This window comes from Hetaerina americana, unplaced genomic scaffold (genome assembly GCF_022747635.1).
Source record: "Hetaerina americana unplaced genomic scaffold, ioHetAmer1.1.p SCAF_3, whole genome shotgun sequence".
In the NCBI taxonomy this organism is placed as follows: domain Eukaryota; kingdom Metazoa; phylum Arthropoda; class Insecta; order Odonata; family Calopterygidae; genus Hetaerina; species Hetaerina americana.
In genome coordinates this window covers 77,836,890-77,853,608 of record NW_027286874.1, presented here as the reverse complement: position 1 = coordinate 77,853,608, position 16,719 = coordinate 77,836,890, and positions in this window count along the sequence as shown.

The following is a 16,719-nucleotide window of genomic DNA, read 5'->3' as shown; positions in this document are numbered from 1 at the left end:
CGTTCCCTAGATGGCCACGTTTTAATCGGAGGGAAGTGCCTAGTGAATGGATAGCGAATTGATTGCCATTACCGAATCTAAATAAGCTGAGGTCTTCAATTGTTCTAAATGACTTGGTTTATAATTGTGCGTCGTCGTAAATCAAGATATGCGCTCCGAGTCTATAGTCTTTTAAGTGTGAAGCGTCTTAAGATGGTGTATCAATACTCCTTTGGCGCCGTAGCACGGCCGTTAAAAAGGTTCCCATGGTATGAGAACAAAATTGAAATAATAATCAGCCACCTGGCACCGCCACCAAGACGCGTCGGTAATAAAGTTATAGTCAGGATCCACTTCGCTTTATGTGCCGTCATCAAAACGACGATAATTTTCTCAACCATTCAGTAATGGAAGCTGATAGACAATTGGTTTTCATTTGTGGCTGCCAAATCAAGATGCCCAAATTCCCAAATGCACATTTAATTGGAGGGAAAACCATAATTCACCGGCGAATTCGGCTTTCCATCAGAAGAAGCAATTGCTGGAGGCAAATCGCATTATCACAGACATCAGAGCATCTATAAGGGAACTTCCGTCATAGGCACTCGGGAACCCGGGAAAGTTAGTTCAATTGCGTCCGTTGCTCCCTTTCACTCAAATTATATAGATCGAAGAGTTCAGTAATTTAACTAACTCCTGAGGAACAGAGTCCAGGGGACTTATGCGTGGAGCTGACTTTTTCAAGCGAGTGTGAAACGTGAACTACAGCACCGGCAGTGGAAGAAAACAACAGGACCGTGTGAACTGTGATGTCTACGATGAATGATGAAAATGAAGTTGAAGACGTGGTGAATAATGAAGAAATCCTTCGAATAGTGCGTGAAAAGTGCAATTGACAAAAGGACTCTTGAAGAAGGACAAGAAATATTAATGGAGGCTTTCCGAGGCGCGATAGTTCATTAAACAGTGTGATTGATGGAACCAAAAAGGGAAACCTAGAGATAAATTATGAAAACTTGATGGGAGCAATAACCTTAGGGAACTGTGAAAGAAAGAAAAAATTATCTGGGTGCAACTTTGGAGTCAATGGCTAGCACATTTCATTGATGAAAAATTCAAAAATCAGTAAATATTTTTCCGAAAAACAGCTACTACGTACGTACTTTCCACATCTTCCCTTCGATGGTCATCTAGCTGACCGAAACAGCGGTTTAGGAGCTGTCTTTCAAAAACCACTTCATAGGCTGTGATGGACTAGTTATATCAAATAGCATTACAAATCGTTGAATTTCTCATGATCAAATCCTAAGATTCATTACTTGAAAATGAGAATGGCATACGTATGTATTATATTCTCAAATGCAAGTGTCGGTGAAATTTAATAAAATAAATGCAAATAAAGAGTGTAATTATTCATCTTCGTATGGTACTTTGTTGAATTTATCAGATAAATACGTACGTGCAGATACATCGTGTACATATTGCTAAAAACATTGATTAGAGAATATAAACTCGATTTTATTTGGAAAAATCAGTTGAAAAGATGGATTTATGATTACCTACGCAATATATTCAGACAATTTGCTTAAGTAAAGTTAATTGAAATCCAGCAGAGAAGTTGGAGACCCTCAGCTAGAAAAGAACGCTCAGGTACGTGAGTCAGTTTATAATCCCGAGGTTTATTTAGCTGATTGTAGCGCAACCAGGTCACGGTTTTTAAAAGTTTTACTCATTATATCTTTAGTGAACATTACAGAGGACTCAGAGTTGAGTGAAAAATGGTCTATCTCGCGTTCTTATGGCGGAAAATTATTATGAATGAGGCACATGATAATTTTAACAAGCACTACCATTATCACCCATCAGAATACCTTTCAGCATCCGGTCAGGATCAAATTTAGGAAGAAAGGTGGTCGCCGGTCCTTCCGCTCCCACAGCTAGATCCCTGCAGTTTCCCTGAAGCGCTGAGAAACCCTCGCATCAGAAAAATTCTCGATTATTTCTGAGTGAAAAGATCCAACTCACCCAACAGGTTGTTTAACAAAAGAAGAAAGATGGAGTAATATTTGCTTCCATACGGAAGTGTTATTTTTTAAATTGTACATTAAGTAGTTGGGTTGGGTCTGTCTCACGAAGCGTTTAAAAATAACTCCCATTCCTCAAGGATTACATTTATTAGCTTTACTGAATCCCGTCGCGGGTGAAGGTCAGTCAGTTGCTTCTGGCTCGTACCGACTTGTCATATTTTCGGGTAATAGGGGGAAGGAAGCACGTCTCTCCTTACGTAACTAAAAAGATGGGTCAGTTATTGGGTGGAAGAGATAGATTGGGAAGTGTGGGAGGCGAAGGTGGCGACGATGGCCTTGAGGGAGTGCCTTAAAACTCGTGGGGAATCCAAGTATTTCGGTCTCTGGTCGAGAACTCCGAACGATGAGGGTGGTCATCGAATGCCTCCCCCCTTCCCTTAGTCGTAGAGGCGGCGTGGTAGTTTGGGATTGACGTGTAGCGGAAGCGACGGGGCGCGGCAGGGATCGTCGTGCCTTGAGGCCAGGGTCACCTACTATGTACGAACGTGCTTGAGGAGGCCTGAGGGGGAACTAAGGACTAGCTGTTATGGGAGGGTGGGGAACCCTTTGCTGAGAAGACGACGGAGGAGGGCGCGTTTGTCCACCGGAATAGGGAAGGAGACGGTCGGATGAGACGGATGAGCTGAAGTGTACGGGAGCGGAGGTGACGCAGTCGGCGGAGGGCGAAGGGATATCTGGGGAGGGGGAGGGGGCGGAAGGAGTCGGAAAGGAGATTGGGAAATTCTTATGGAAGAGAAGGGAAAGAAAGGAGGTAGATGGATGGAAGGGGAGCTTCTTTTTCGAGAAGGTGAGGAATGAGGCAGTAGGAACGGACCGCGACTAGCAAGGAGGCCCTGGAGAGCAAGGGAGTAATGAGACTTGTAAATAAGGAAAATAATAAATGAGGGAGAATCCCCCCCCCCGCACACACTCCCTCACTACTTCAATCTACTTCCTTTGTCCCTTCTCCATTTCTTCTTCCGTAAGGCGAACGGGACGGGGGTGGATGGGGCAAGGATGGATGGGATTGCATCGACGAGGAGAGGGAAAGAAAATATCTCCCGTATTTCCTTTGTTCCTCGGCCGGGAGGGAAATGCTTTGGAGACGGGCGCGCACCCACACACACCAAGCACGAGCCCGAGCACGCAAATGCGCAAAGCAAACGCTTGGGCACGGACGTTCTCCGTGGTCGCAGGTGTGAGGAAGGGAGAGTGGAACGGACTACAGCATCCTTCTCCCTCCCTCTCTCTCTCTCTCTCTGCTCTGCTTCATGATTTCGGGGGTTGTTTTCAGAGGGAGCGCCAAGAAGATGCGGAGGTGGGAGCGGGAGAAAGAGAGAGAGAGGCGTCGGAATGGGGACCAGGGAGGGAAAGGGATTGTTTTTGCTTTCGTGGGCGGCGTGATAGCCTCTCTGAAGGGATCGGAGGTTGGGGAGTATATGGGCGCGAAGGGGATATTTCCTCTGGAGGAGGGTCGGGAGAAGGAGGATTTCGCGCAGGTGAGGGAGGAGTGAACGAGGGATTTCGGGGAGACGCGTGTGCTCTCTCGGCGAAGGGGACATTCGGGTGAGGGAGATGTGGATGGTTGGGGTGTCGAAAGAGATTGGAAGAGGAGTCCGTCTCGAGGCTTCGAATTCGCGGGAACGAGTGGAGTTTGGTGGTTTCACAAAGGCCGTGTTCCAGTACGTTTGTTTCTTTGGCCGCGGCGATTCTTCCTCAACGACTTAGAGGGTTGTCAGAAATGGCCCCAGCCTTTGGCTCAACGAGGGTTGTATTCATTTTCTATCACCCACAAGTCATAACTCAATATCAAGGGTGTATCTTTATGGTTTAACATCGCAAAGGATCTATTTTTTGTTTGGATTTTTACTGCAATCTATTTTTCAAATTCATGTTCAAATTTTACCTGGTAGATGACTGATTTACACATCTGTCCTCAGGTTGTGTACCATTATTGTGAAAAAAACAGCCTATTTGAAAAAATAAATCTATCTACTCGTACGTTGATTCGCGTCTAGTTTATAATAGTGAGGATATATGATGCGTCAATTTTTTATTAAATAAATCCAATTCCTGCATATAGGTTCCAATTTCCTGCATATAGAAAAAATCTCCGGCTTATTCTCTAACTTTGCACTTGAAAACGTATGATTTTATAAGAGTTGTATCATTTCACATTTTAGGATATACTTGGCTAGGCTTTCAGTTGGGCCCCTATGAGTAGTGATATTCTAACATTATTATAAAAACCATTATAAGTCTATAATTAAATCAAACATGTATGTATATACTAGAAGTTTCCTTTGCAATCGAGTATAGAGGCTCTCGTCCGATATTTAATGTTAGGTTTACGGAGCAAGGGTAATCAAATATACCTGCATGTTGACAAACACTCTTCTGTTAGCATTCTAGAGTAATATTCATGTTCGAAAATATGAGTATATCCTAGTCTATTGAACAATACTTTGCTTTGGTGGATGGGGTGCTCTGGGGAATTTCAAATAAATCTAACCGTTTAGATTTAGCGCTTAGGTAAGCATTTAAGAAAGTTACGATCGAAAATGCGATGTCAGTTCCAGAAAACAAGGGAAAACATCCCCCTAAGACTTGCATTCGCGGCACCAATGTGGTTATAAGGTATTGGCTGTCTTCGAGCAGGGTTAATTCAAGATAATTTATGAAGTTTTATTTAATTTATTTTTATTTTCTTTTTTGATGATGTTTATTTTTTGCCCAGGTAGCTTAAATTTAAAGCTGTTACAAACGCCTTTGGACTATTAAGTATTGATAAAAGATTTTTCTCATCTTTACATGGAAAATGTAATGCTTATTAATAAACTATATACACGAGTATTTATTGGGGCAATAACGGATTTAAATATAATGGATATATGATCCAGCGCAGCATCGAAGCCATGATCGTGAAATATCAAATCCTTTTGGAGGAAATGTTACGTTTCCTTTTAGCCTCATAATGAAGGATCTATAAAGATGTGGTAACAGCTGTCTATTGTTTCTATCTTCCCTCTCAATTGAAAGTAAAAATTCATTCGCACCAACATAAATGTATTTTTCCTAAATTTAAAGTGGCCAATGCGGGATTGATTTTCTAACAAGTCAGCGCAGTTGGCGCAATTTGAGAGAAGTTTATCGTTATGTTAAATTTTAGTCCTTCCGTCATCAAAGACTATGTCCCCGATAGGGCTTCATGTTGAATAAAATGTTCTGAAATAGAGTTTTCCTTTATATTCTTTATAAAATCTTCATCATCATCCCTGTTTTTTAATGCGAGGATTGGTTTTTAGCCGTTCTCCAAACTATTTTGTTCCCTGCCAATTATTTCATTCCCTCATAGCCCCTTGCAACGTTTGCCAATTTCAACAGAGTGTATAACTTTGGAGGAAAATAAAGTTTTTACCTTCGACTCATTGTATTACCCAGTTCCAAAAACAGTATAAATGAGCAGCGTTTCGGGTCTCTTGTAGCGTAAATTATCGAACAAAGTAAACAATATAGGTTTCTGATTTCGTATTCATTTGTTGTGCCAGTAGAAGTCGCCTGTAAATATTTTTTCAGTGCTCAATCACAATGAATCATTTAGATTATCCCATCTTCCCCTATCAATAAAATGTTAAATACCCCATAGTCAAACTTTAGAGACGGCAATTTGTCCAATTTAAAAGGCAATTAGCTTGCTCAAAAACTATTTCTGGTAATGCTTAAACTGTTAATCAAAGTAGGGATTAAGTCAAAAGATGGATAGTTTCGTGCTATTGCGTTTGACTTTGCAAATAATTTCGCCATTATAATGAAAATTTTGCATTTGATTTTTTTTACACTATATCAACATGGTGAAAAAACGTGCCTTTTTGTTACTATCAAACAAGTTAACAAATATATTCGTTCTAAGGAATAGATAATAAGTTGTTATACGAGAGGGTAAATAATTATGAACTTCAGAAGAAAATGAGAGGTTGGGATATTTAATGAGAAAAGTGATGAAATGAAATGGCCCAGAAGAAATCCAGGGATGAGAAGTATTGCGTGCAATATGAGAACAACTGGCACAAGGAAAAGAGGCCTGAAGATTTTTTTTATCTTTTCAAATAAGCAAATTGTACACGGAAATTAAACAGATCTCATATGCTTCAATATGCATATTTTGATATCTTTTAGGTTTTGTATTCGCTCTAATATGCATGTCTAATATTTCTGCCTGCGTAAGGTATTTTCAGTGAAACGAAAAAGTGATGCACTTCATTTTCTCCATCTGTCGCCTCATTATAACTGGTCCAAAATTTTATTGACATGATCTCTCCTACCATACTGTTAGGGAAAGGAGTAAGACGGGTGTCCAATAGCACATGTCCTTAGCTACGTATATGTGGAGGAAATGGTTAAAGAGGCGTGGGAAGAGCAGGTGGAGGTAGGAATGAAAATAGGTGGAGAATTCATAAAATCAGTTAGGTTTTTGAATATTCAAGCTTTAGTTAGCCAATCAGCCAAGGGATTGCTTGCATTGCTGGGCGCACTGGCAAATCAATTCGATAGGCATGGGATGAGAATGGTTGAAAACAAAACCAAAGTCATGGGATTTTAGAGAAAGATTTAACAATTAAAATTGAAATTCATAAACTTGAGCAGTCGGAAAAGTTTACCTATATCAGAAGTATGTGGGACCAAGAGACTCAAAGTGGAAGGGACATACGAGAAGAAGAATTGGGTTGGGTAAAGAAGCTCTCACAAGGAGGATGGAATTGATAACAGAGACGTTGAGTATGGATTTTAAGAAAAGGCTCGTTCAAACTTTGATGTGTAGCGTTTTTTTAAGCCGCGGAAACATGGTAACTGAGGCTAGATGATAGGCGTAGACTGAAGGCGTTTGAAATGAGGTTGTGGAGAAGGATGGAAAAGGTGAAATACACAGAATGGAAAACAAACGAGTAAGTGCTATGAATGGCGGCGGAGGAGAGGGTATGATTGGGAAAATACCGAAAGAGAAAGATGGAGGCAGAGAATCCTGATGGGATATTGAAGACTAGGATTGGGGGAGAGCGTTGGGTAAGCGAGGACGAGGTAGGCATAGTATTGGCATGTTGGACGGATTGAAGGGGGAAGGTTAAGGAAAGTAGTGTGCTGAAATGATGAGAGGCTTAAATGCAGGGTCGGAGTTCAAGTTGTGTTTTATGGGAGAGGCAAGGGAATTATCTTTTTACCGCTGTGTATCCTATGTCCATCCTAAACATACCTTAACTGATGGATTACCAATAATAACATCCTAAATATCGCGAAACCACCTCCAATTGCATCACGACCAGCGAGTATTCATCAGGCGAAATGCTGAATGGCCTTCCAAAAAGAAATGGCCACCCAAGAGGTTAGCAGTTCTCCTCGCCGCTCCCATTCCTGTGTCGGACGGGTTTGTCTGGTTGGTTGGGAAACGCCCTCGGTGCCCATATCAAAGGTCACAAGCCCAAGTCTTGGGAATAAGTAATGTGTAACGAGAGTTAAATGTAAGGAAAACAGGTCTAGTTTCGCTCGTGGAGTCATATTATCATTTATATTTTCATCAAGAAACGGAAAACATAATTGCTAATTTCATAACTCCACTCCCTGTTCTTTCACTCAATCAAATCATACGTATGCATGTTATATGAGATGCGGTCAGCACACTTTCAATTAAAACTCGCGACGGGCCGCGCAATGTTCCTTGAAACGTAATTTACCCTCATTTTCAAATTTCACTCAATCTTTCCAGGAAGTTCGTGAATGAATCGCGGGTGCCAAGGGAATACCGGGTGATACGTTAAGGATGTATGTCAAGAGATTGATGCATTGTAGTTTTCTGGGCGATGTTCCCACTGCGTATCCGAGAGACTCCCGATCCAGGTTTCGTCATCCTGCCAATCTCGATGCTTTGTCCCAGCATAGCGCGCGCGGGCACGTACCTTGAATTTGCATCGATATTCCTTAACTTCGGATGCGCTTTTCACCATCCCTCCCTCCTTTCGCGGCTTCCCCAGATGCAAAGAACATAAAGAGAGAACGAACGCTCTTGACTGCGAGCGGACGCACGCGAGGGTTTATTCCTCGTCGGCCGTTTATTCAATTCAGGGGGTGAGAGGGAGCACGAACCGAGAGGACTTTATTGCGGCCGATTCAGCGAAGGGTTGGCCGGAGGATGGCATGCATGTATGTACCTATGTATATAGCGTAAATGGAAAACAAAAGAAGGAAGGAAGACGCACGCGCTCTGTCGTGGGGCGGACGGAGGTGTGTGTGTGTGTGGAAGGTCGTAAAAAATGATTTTCCTCGAAATGAAAAGCCAAAGAGCATTCATCTCCCTCGTGCATTTTTCTTTTTTTTCCCCCGCTCTCTTGCTATAGCTCTCCCCCGCGTAGCATACCTGCGTTTGCTGGGTGAGTCTCTCCCGCATACCATAACTTGCTCCCTACCGGTATCCTTGCACCCACTTCCACCACCTTCCTCCTCAAAACCTCTTTCTTCTTACATTCACTCTTCTTCCCTTTCCCTTACTTTCAGTTATCTCTGTCCCAATTATGTTTCATATCGCAATACCTGTAAATCACCTCATATAAATAAATATTTCATCCGGTTACCTATTTTTCGGTCGATTCTTCCGTCCTTGACAATCTTAGTGCGGAGTTTCAGTCGTGATATGGTGGAGTTTGAGCATAACAATGAACAAACGATAGCACTTTTCCACTAGATATTGATTAATTTTACTGATAAGTCGATCTCCAATGGAAAATTCTTATGATTTGTTCATTATTATCCTTGAAAAACTTTAAGTCCATGTGTTAACTCATGTATTGGCGTAATCGGCGCATTCAGCTTGTTGGAATGCAACACGGTAAGGTTAATAACCTTGCCCGAAAAATGATGTCAGCATGTATGACCTTATGGTCATCGAAGTTTACTGAATACCAAGGATATTTACTTATTTACCATTCTCTTAAACTGAGAGATTTTGTGCAATAATATTTGTAGATTGAGACGCCATGGTGGTAGGGTGGGGAGTTCGTTGGTGAGTTCGGGATGAGTCGGTCGGAGAGGGAGTTCGGTGGGTGGAAAGGATTTCGCAGACGAGTTGGGGGCGGTGCGGCGGGGAATCCAGACTCCGAGACCTTCATCCACCTCTCTCTCACTCCATCCCACGGCTCCCCGGAAATGAATACGGCGGAGGGGGTCTGGGGGAAAGAATCCGGGCAATGACTTCGGCTGGCTTGAGTACACGCGCAAGCGTGGGTTCCACCCCCCCTCTTTAATTAGGTGATGCGGGGTCCCATTCTTGACCAAGATGTTGGATTAATCCAAAAAAGACGGAAGAAAAGGCTGACGTGCTCGTAAACGAGTTCATTTTAAGGTCTTACACTGTTTCAGACGTGTCAGGAACGAAATAGACGGCTGCTCCTAAGGTATTCGGGTGAAGGTATACAATTTATGGAGAATCGGGTACGTAATTGGATGGCCGAATAGATCATCGTGAGTGAATTAAGACTAATTTGACTTGTTTATGGGAACTCAATTCACCTGTAAGCCATAGTTAGGTCGGATACCAAATGGAATCCTGGTTTCCGATCGGGTCCCTCTTTCTCATCCTATCATAACTCGTACCGAAATATTGATCGAGTTCTCTCTCTCTCTCTCAATCTCCAGTTTAGAATACTCATGGCGTTATAATTTTGGAAATTCGAACCTATGAACACGCTCGGTGCGGCGGTTCTTTGGTCATCCAGAGTGAGGTTGGGCGTTGGATGAAATCGTTACTTACAGTAACTCCCTAAGCCTGAAAGTTCTGATGACGCCTTCGAAAGTTCTACACGAGTCCCTCACTCTCCATCACACCTCCTCATGACCTGATCATCCACAAGTGAACCCCTCTCCAGCATAACCAGCCTTTTTCCACAATTTAGAAGGCAATCGTGCGCCAATAGCACCTCGCTTCCGTTCATAGACGAATGAGTGACGCCCCAATACCTATCGGTCAAAATTAAATTTTGATGAAGCATAGCAACTCTTGCAATTCTATTACTACTAAAATCTCACCGCAAGTCATCGACCCCTGTTGGCCTAAGAATCTAGCTTGTTCAACGATTGACTCATGGAAGGAACTCCAAATTCGGAGTCATCCAATCCGAGCGAAAGAGAGTCCTCGAGAGATGCGGAAGCCATCCCGAAAACTCAATTCCTTTGAATCAGTTCTAAGTGTCTTTCAAGCCAAGTTCTTTCAAGGCTTTCCCTTGTTAATGGTTTGCAGACTCCCCCAACGTCGGAAGAGTTAGACACTCATCCCCTCTCTCCCTCCTGCCGCTTAATTACCCTCTCAGCGGCGACGGGTGGTGGTGCACTCCTATCACCACGAGCGGACTCCAACGAGAGGACGGGCCCCAACGGGAGAAATTATCTCCTTTCATATGATTGGAAAGCATTAGCATTACCCTTCGAATTTCTGGTCACCATGTAATGGTGATATAGCATAATTCCGGTGTATGTATCAGTTGCAGAAATTCACCAATAATGTATCTCCGTAAAAAAAATAATTTTAGAGATCTTGGATAAAATACGATGACGAGTTCGTATAGTTAATTGTTAACCACCAGCCCCTTTCTCAAGTATCATTTCTTTGTTCGTCGTTATTCAATGCGTCTCACAGCAACTTCAACGGTTTTTCTCTGATTGTTTTGAGTCTAAGTGTTTTTTATTGTTTCCACGGCTGATTGATTAGCTTTCGGTCATGTGTTAGTTTCCGTTTGTTTCGGTTTGGGCTTTGTTTCATAGAATCAATCAAAATATTTAAAGTATACTATCGCTTTCCATCTCGTTTCATATCCATGAATTATCTCTTGTTTCTAGTGTAAAAATCCAAACTCAAGTGTTTTGTTTTCTGGGAGGATCTTTGGCAATGCATTATAAATCAAACCCTCACGCTTGCCAGCGACCAAGTCCACGATTTTGCAGATTATGCTCCGGTCGAAAAACAATAAAAACATTGCTTGTTCTATATATATATATATATATATATATATACTACCTTGATCAAAAAGTTCCCGGAATAACCACCGTGTGCCGCTCCCATTGTTCCGATTTGAGTTCTGTTTTTTTTGTTAAATTGGTACATCTGTTGTTGATATTCCCTTTAAATCTTAGTGTCATAACTTGACATTTGCAAAAGTTACGTAGCCAAGAGTACATCTATCTCTGTGTGTGTTGGCGATTTTTTACAATTTCAGAAATGGATTTAAATTTGCAACAACGAACTTGTATTAAATTTTGCGTAAAAAACGGATTTAGTGGCGCACGGACGTTGGAAATGTTGGAAAAGTGTTTCGGCAACGATTCTCTAAAAAAAAACGGTCGTTTACCAGTGGTACGAGCGGTTCAGAAGTGGTCGTGAGTCAATCGAAGATGATGAACGCAGTGGCAGACCATCGACATCGAAAGTCGGTGAAAAAATTGATAAAGTAAAAGAAATGTTGGTCAATAACCGCAAATTAACCATCAGAGAAATAGCGGAGGACTTGAACATTGCCTATGGATCCGCCCAAGACATTGTGGTTAATGATTTGGGTTTCCGTCGTGTAGCAGCAAAGTTGGTGCCAAAATACCTCAATTTCATGCAAAAAAGAGACCGTGTTGACGTCGCCAAAGACATGATTTGCGAGGCTGAATCCGATCCCACATTCATCAAAAGGATCATTACTGGAGACGAGACGTGGGTTTATGAGTACGACACGCAATCCAGACATCAGGCAAGTGAATGGCGTTCACCAAATGAGCCGAGACCAAAAAAACCACGTCGTTTTCAGTCAAAAAAGAAGGCAATGCTGACGGTTTTCATGGATTACAACGGTGTAGTGCATCATGAATTTTTGCAGAAGGCCAGACAGTAAACAAAGAGTATTATTTGGGCGTTATGAGACGTTTGCGTGAAGCAATTCGCCGAAAGAGACCAGAAATGTGGGCAGAAAACTCGTGGATTTTGCACCAATGATAACGCACCGTCGCACAGTGCTATCATTATTCGTAATTTTTTGACGAAAAATGCAACAAATACCATCCAACAGCCACCGAATTCACCTGATTTGGCTCCCTGTGACTTCTTTCTGTTCAATCGAGTTAAAAAACCATTACGGGGAACGCGTTTTAGCAGCCGAGAGGAAGTAATGGAAAAATCGCAGGAAGCACTGATGGACATACCGAAAACCGACCGTAACTTTTGCAAATGTCAAGTTATGACACTAAGATTTAAAGGGAATATCAACAACAGATGTACCAATTTAACAAAATAAACAGAACTCAAATCGAAACGATGGGAGCGCCACACGGTGGTTATTCCGGGAACTTTTTGATCAAGGTAGTATATATATATATATAATGTATAACACTTGGCACTAGTGGACACAGACAAAAACACACAGAAACACACAAAAAAGAGACTCACTTGGCTTGAATAAGAGACTGGCTTGATAAAGGTGGTCACGACCACCGAAAATTCGAAAAATAGTGAGTCTCCTTTTTTGTGTTCCTGTGTGTTTTTGTCTTTGTCCACTAGTGCTAAGTGTTATACCTGTACATTATTGTTCACGTCCTGAGACTTTCAAAAAGTGTTATATATATATATATATATATATATATATATATATATATATATATATATATATATATATATATATATATATATATTAGTATCACCGAATCCAGTGCATAGGCAATGGAAACTGTCTCTTATTGTTTAATATTCTTGAATACACCTTCGCATCCACTTTTATTTTTAAGTATCAGCAATCGAAAATCACATGCTTGATGTAGGTTCTTATGTACAAAAACACATTTAAAAGACGGATGGTTCAACCAAAAAATGTCAATTCTGTCACAGTTGTGGGAACGTATTGACATGTTTAAAGAATAAAAATGTAATGAATTAGCAATAGACCATAGATGTAATGTTCGAAATATGATGTACATAATGAGAGAACGTTTAAAAAATTCGTTTTTTTCAGATATATGGCGCTTTTGTCACTGTATGAACGACCTCCTTTGCTTGCATCCCAAGTCTTTAAGTAAAAAAAACGCTTAAAATGGTAGTTAATACACAGACATTGTTTGTGACACTGATTCGTAGTAGTAGTTACGAGGTGAGGTGGCCCACACCTACGGCCATTGCGCCATTCGAGGTAGGTGGTTACTATGTTAGTGTAAGAATGTTCAGGTAATGGAGCGTCCGGCGTCGCGGTATTAGCTCACTCTTTACGATAGGCGCCAGGGGCTTCACTGCCTGAAGTCCCTACAGATTGAAATTTAATTGGTAGAACTTTTTTACCAATAGGATGCCACGAAAAAACAGTCATCCAAACTGCAAATCAACACCGTTATCACTATGAAATTATTACATATAAAAAATGCGCTTGCAAGTTTACATTTCCTGATTTTTTTGCGGATATTTCCTGTAAATTTTTGCAGAAATGTGTTTCCTAATAAATCATTGGCTTTTCATCGTAAATGGTATGCCAATTTCGAAAACATATCTTATTTAGATACTTTTCATACGAAATAATACTTAGTAGTGAATATTATCATCGGATCCAATTCCATATCGCGACCTTTTCAGGATTAAAAAAAATTACTATGCTTTTAAAATAATAATTATCATATTTAAGCTTATGCAAATAAGCAAATCGATGAAGCATTTGCAGTTACATATATTTTTTTTTCGCATCAGAATGAAGGAATATTTTTAAAACTGTGCTTTTATGCATCGAATGCGATAGTATTATTTTCGGGTAACCGATTCATTTAGTGACGAAGCTCCTTAAATTAGGATGACAAATTAGCATGGCTCTTGGGGGCCAGGAATTGCAAGATCGATTGGTTTCATGAGCTTTATTATCAATGGGTGCCCCACTGAACACAAAAAAGTCTCCGCATCCAGGCGTGTGGCTTCTTGCTAATGAACCACTTCTCCTGAACTTGAAACATCCCCCCATCACCAAGGCTTACGCGCACCATGAGCCGCACGGGTTGAAGTTCGGCTTCGAGCTTCGACAGATCGAATAGGAAGAGGAGACGGGCTCGGATCCGTGGGAGCTCCAATGAAGCACATCCGAGGGGGGATGTTAAAGATATCCGAGATATTATGGAGCCCGAAAAACAATAGACACTCTCACGACCCTTCGCCCTGGAAGATCCGGAAAAACGCAGGAGTGCCCACCCCCATGTTCCCCACCCGCCAATGACTCAGAGCTTCATCCCCCGAGAGACGCGGTCCCTGGTAACTGGATCGTGGGCATCCCTTGGCGCCCCACGCATTACAGACGGACGCGGGCGTGAGAATTGGAGCGGAAGAGATAAAGAGAGGCCCACTCTCCTTTTCATCCGCACTTCCTCCTTTGGCAGTTCATTCGGCGAAAGCAGACGTGTGCTCCGGAAAGTGTTGAGCACCGAGTGGTCTCTACACGTTGAGCGTGGCAGATAAATGGCGGACCAGGCGCCAGCATGGATGGCGTGTGAATGAAAGGCTTCGGGAATAAAAATTTCATCGAAACATTTTACTTCCACCTCGCTGGTATTTCATTTTTTTCGGATGTTTAACTACCATGCATTGTGCATCATCTCTTTATTTATTTTTATTTTTTGTCTTGCGGACGGTTATGGCCCAGAGTCCTAAGGATATACTTTTTTTTGTAAATATTAGAATCATTGGAGCATCCAATTTTCAGTCGGTAATAGAAGTCACAAAATGGCGAGTGGTATAGTTGTAAATTATCTCTCGTCATTTCAGTCAACATATTTTTTCTCATACTTTCTAAGAATATGGTATATTTCGTTCTTAGTATTGATAAATTATCCATGAGAGAGTGAATGATGTTTAATTTAATCATGCAAATGGCGCATTTGCATCATAAATTGACTAAGCAAAACATTAATCTTTTTGTTTCCAAATTTAAAACAATTCTCCCACGTTTCCTCTCCCGTTGATCTGCGTCCTAGCCGACTTAAAATACGACCAACTTGCTCTTCAAATACGTTAAAAATCAAAGCAGTAACATTTGCTTAGGATTTAAGTGGACTCTTTCACCTATGGATATTAGGTTATCGCCATTATAATTCGCAGAAATATCACAAATGAGCGGAATAATTTCACTCGGCTAAAACTAATCTTCTCATTGCAACTCTAGGAGAGGAATTCCATATTTGCCTACTTAAAGACTCATCCATACGATATGTGGAGCCGTGGTGACCAACGTATTGGATTACGGCGGGAAATTGTTTCAGCAAATTTTCATGTTTTGAATCTTTTAAGCTCTCAAGGCCCTAAGGTGGCACGCGCATCATAGTTAATCCGCACAAGAGCGAGATGAGAAAGTTTCGGTAGAATCGCCACGACGCAGTAAAAGCGAGTTGCTCTTTCATCATTCAAGCTATGCGAGTGATATAAGACAGTGGAGGGTGGTGTATTCCACCAAACACTCACGTTGCAAAGAGGGATTTGATGTCCTGTTCTTGAAATTTTGGAGGCGCATCAGATAGAACTTCATATTAGGCAGAGCTTTATACTCCCGGATTGAAATTCCGCGTGATGCCTTTGGATACGTAGCCCATTTTAAACCCCGAGCAATGTGATTTCATGTTCACTAGGATATGTGGTACTGCTATCCCCTAGTCTAAATCTGTGAATTTACCGAGCCAAATGGATTTTTTCGGAGCGAACCCGACCATCACCTGTCAGAAGCAAACCTCGGGTTCATAATTGTGGAGTTTTCATAGAAATTTCGAGTAGTGGGATTTAAAACCCTGAAAAGGGTATAAGTTACCCTCCTCTTCAACAGTTCTCATCGTGTCATTCCCAGGAGCAACCTAAACGAGGTTACGGCTTCAGTGTGACATGTTTACTTTCGTCCCTGTACAGTGTTGCACATTGTATGATATCTTAAGGGGACTGGATGCGTCAGTTGAAAACGGCGATTTAAACCTTTGGCCCTCACTAAGATTGTTATGTATTAGATAGAATATTTATGTTTTTTCCGTTCCTTGGATGAAATATGCGCCTATGGTAATTTTTCTTCTTTAATCGAAGTATTATCAGGAGAGGAAATCATAAACTTCGACTAATTTTCAGTTTTTTTGTTCACACAATTCTCTGGCACAGAGATAGCAATATGGAAATATTTTTTGGCTTGAGACATGTATTGATCCTATAGCCGTGCATGAAATCCTCTCGGGGTGTAATTTCACCCCAACCTGATACCTGATGTAATCACCTTAGGCAAATACCCCGAGAGGCGATAGCATGCGAGCCTCCTATGGGAATCCGCTTCAGGATCGTCTTCTCCGCCAACTCCACCGGCACCCCGGGATGTCCACTGGTCGCCGCGGCGGTTGGTGGCGCCTCGGCCTCCGGTCGAATCCTTCGCCGGCGGGCGCTTCGCGGGGGTGTGGAGCGATTATCCGAGCGGTAGGCCGCATCACAGTTGACCACCAGCTGGGTCGGCACCAGCCGCCCTCCCCTCTCGTTCCCTCAGGTCGCTCCTCCCTCATCGGTCGGTCGCTGTCGTCTTCTCTTCCGCCGTCAGTCCAGATCATCGAGGAACCTTTCGGGAAGAGAGAAAAGGGGGTCATCATTAGTCGACGGACGGAATGAACGAGTGCGGCA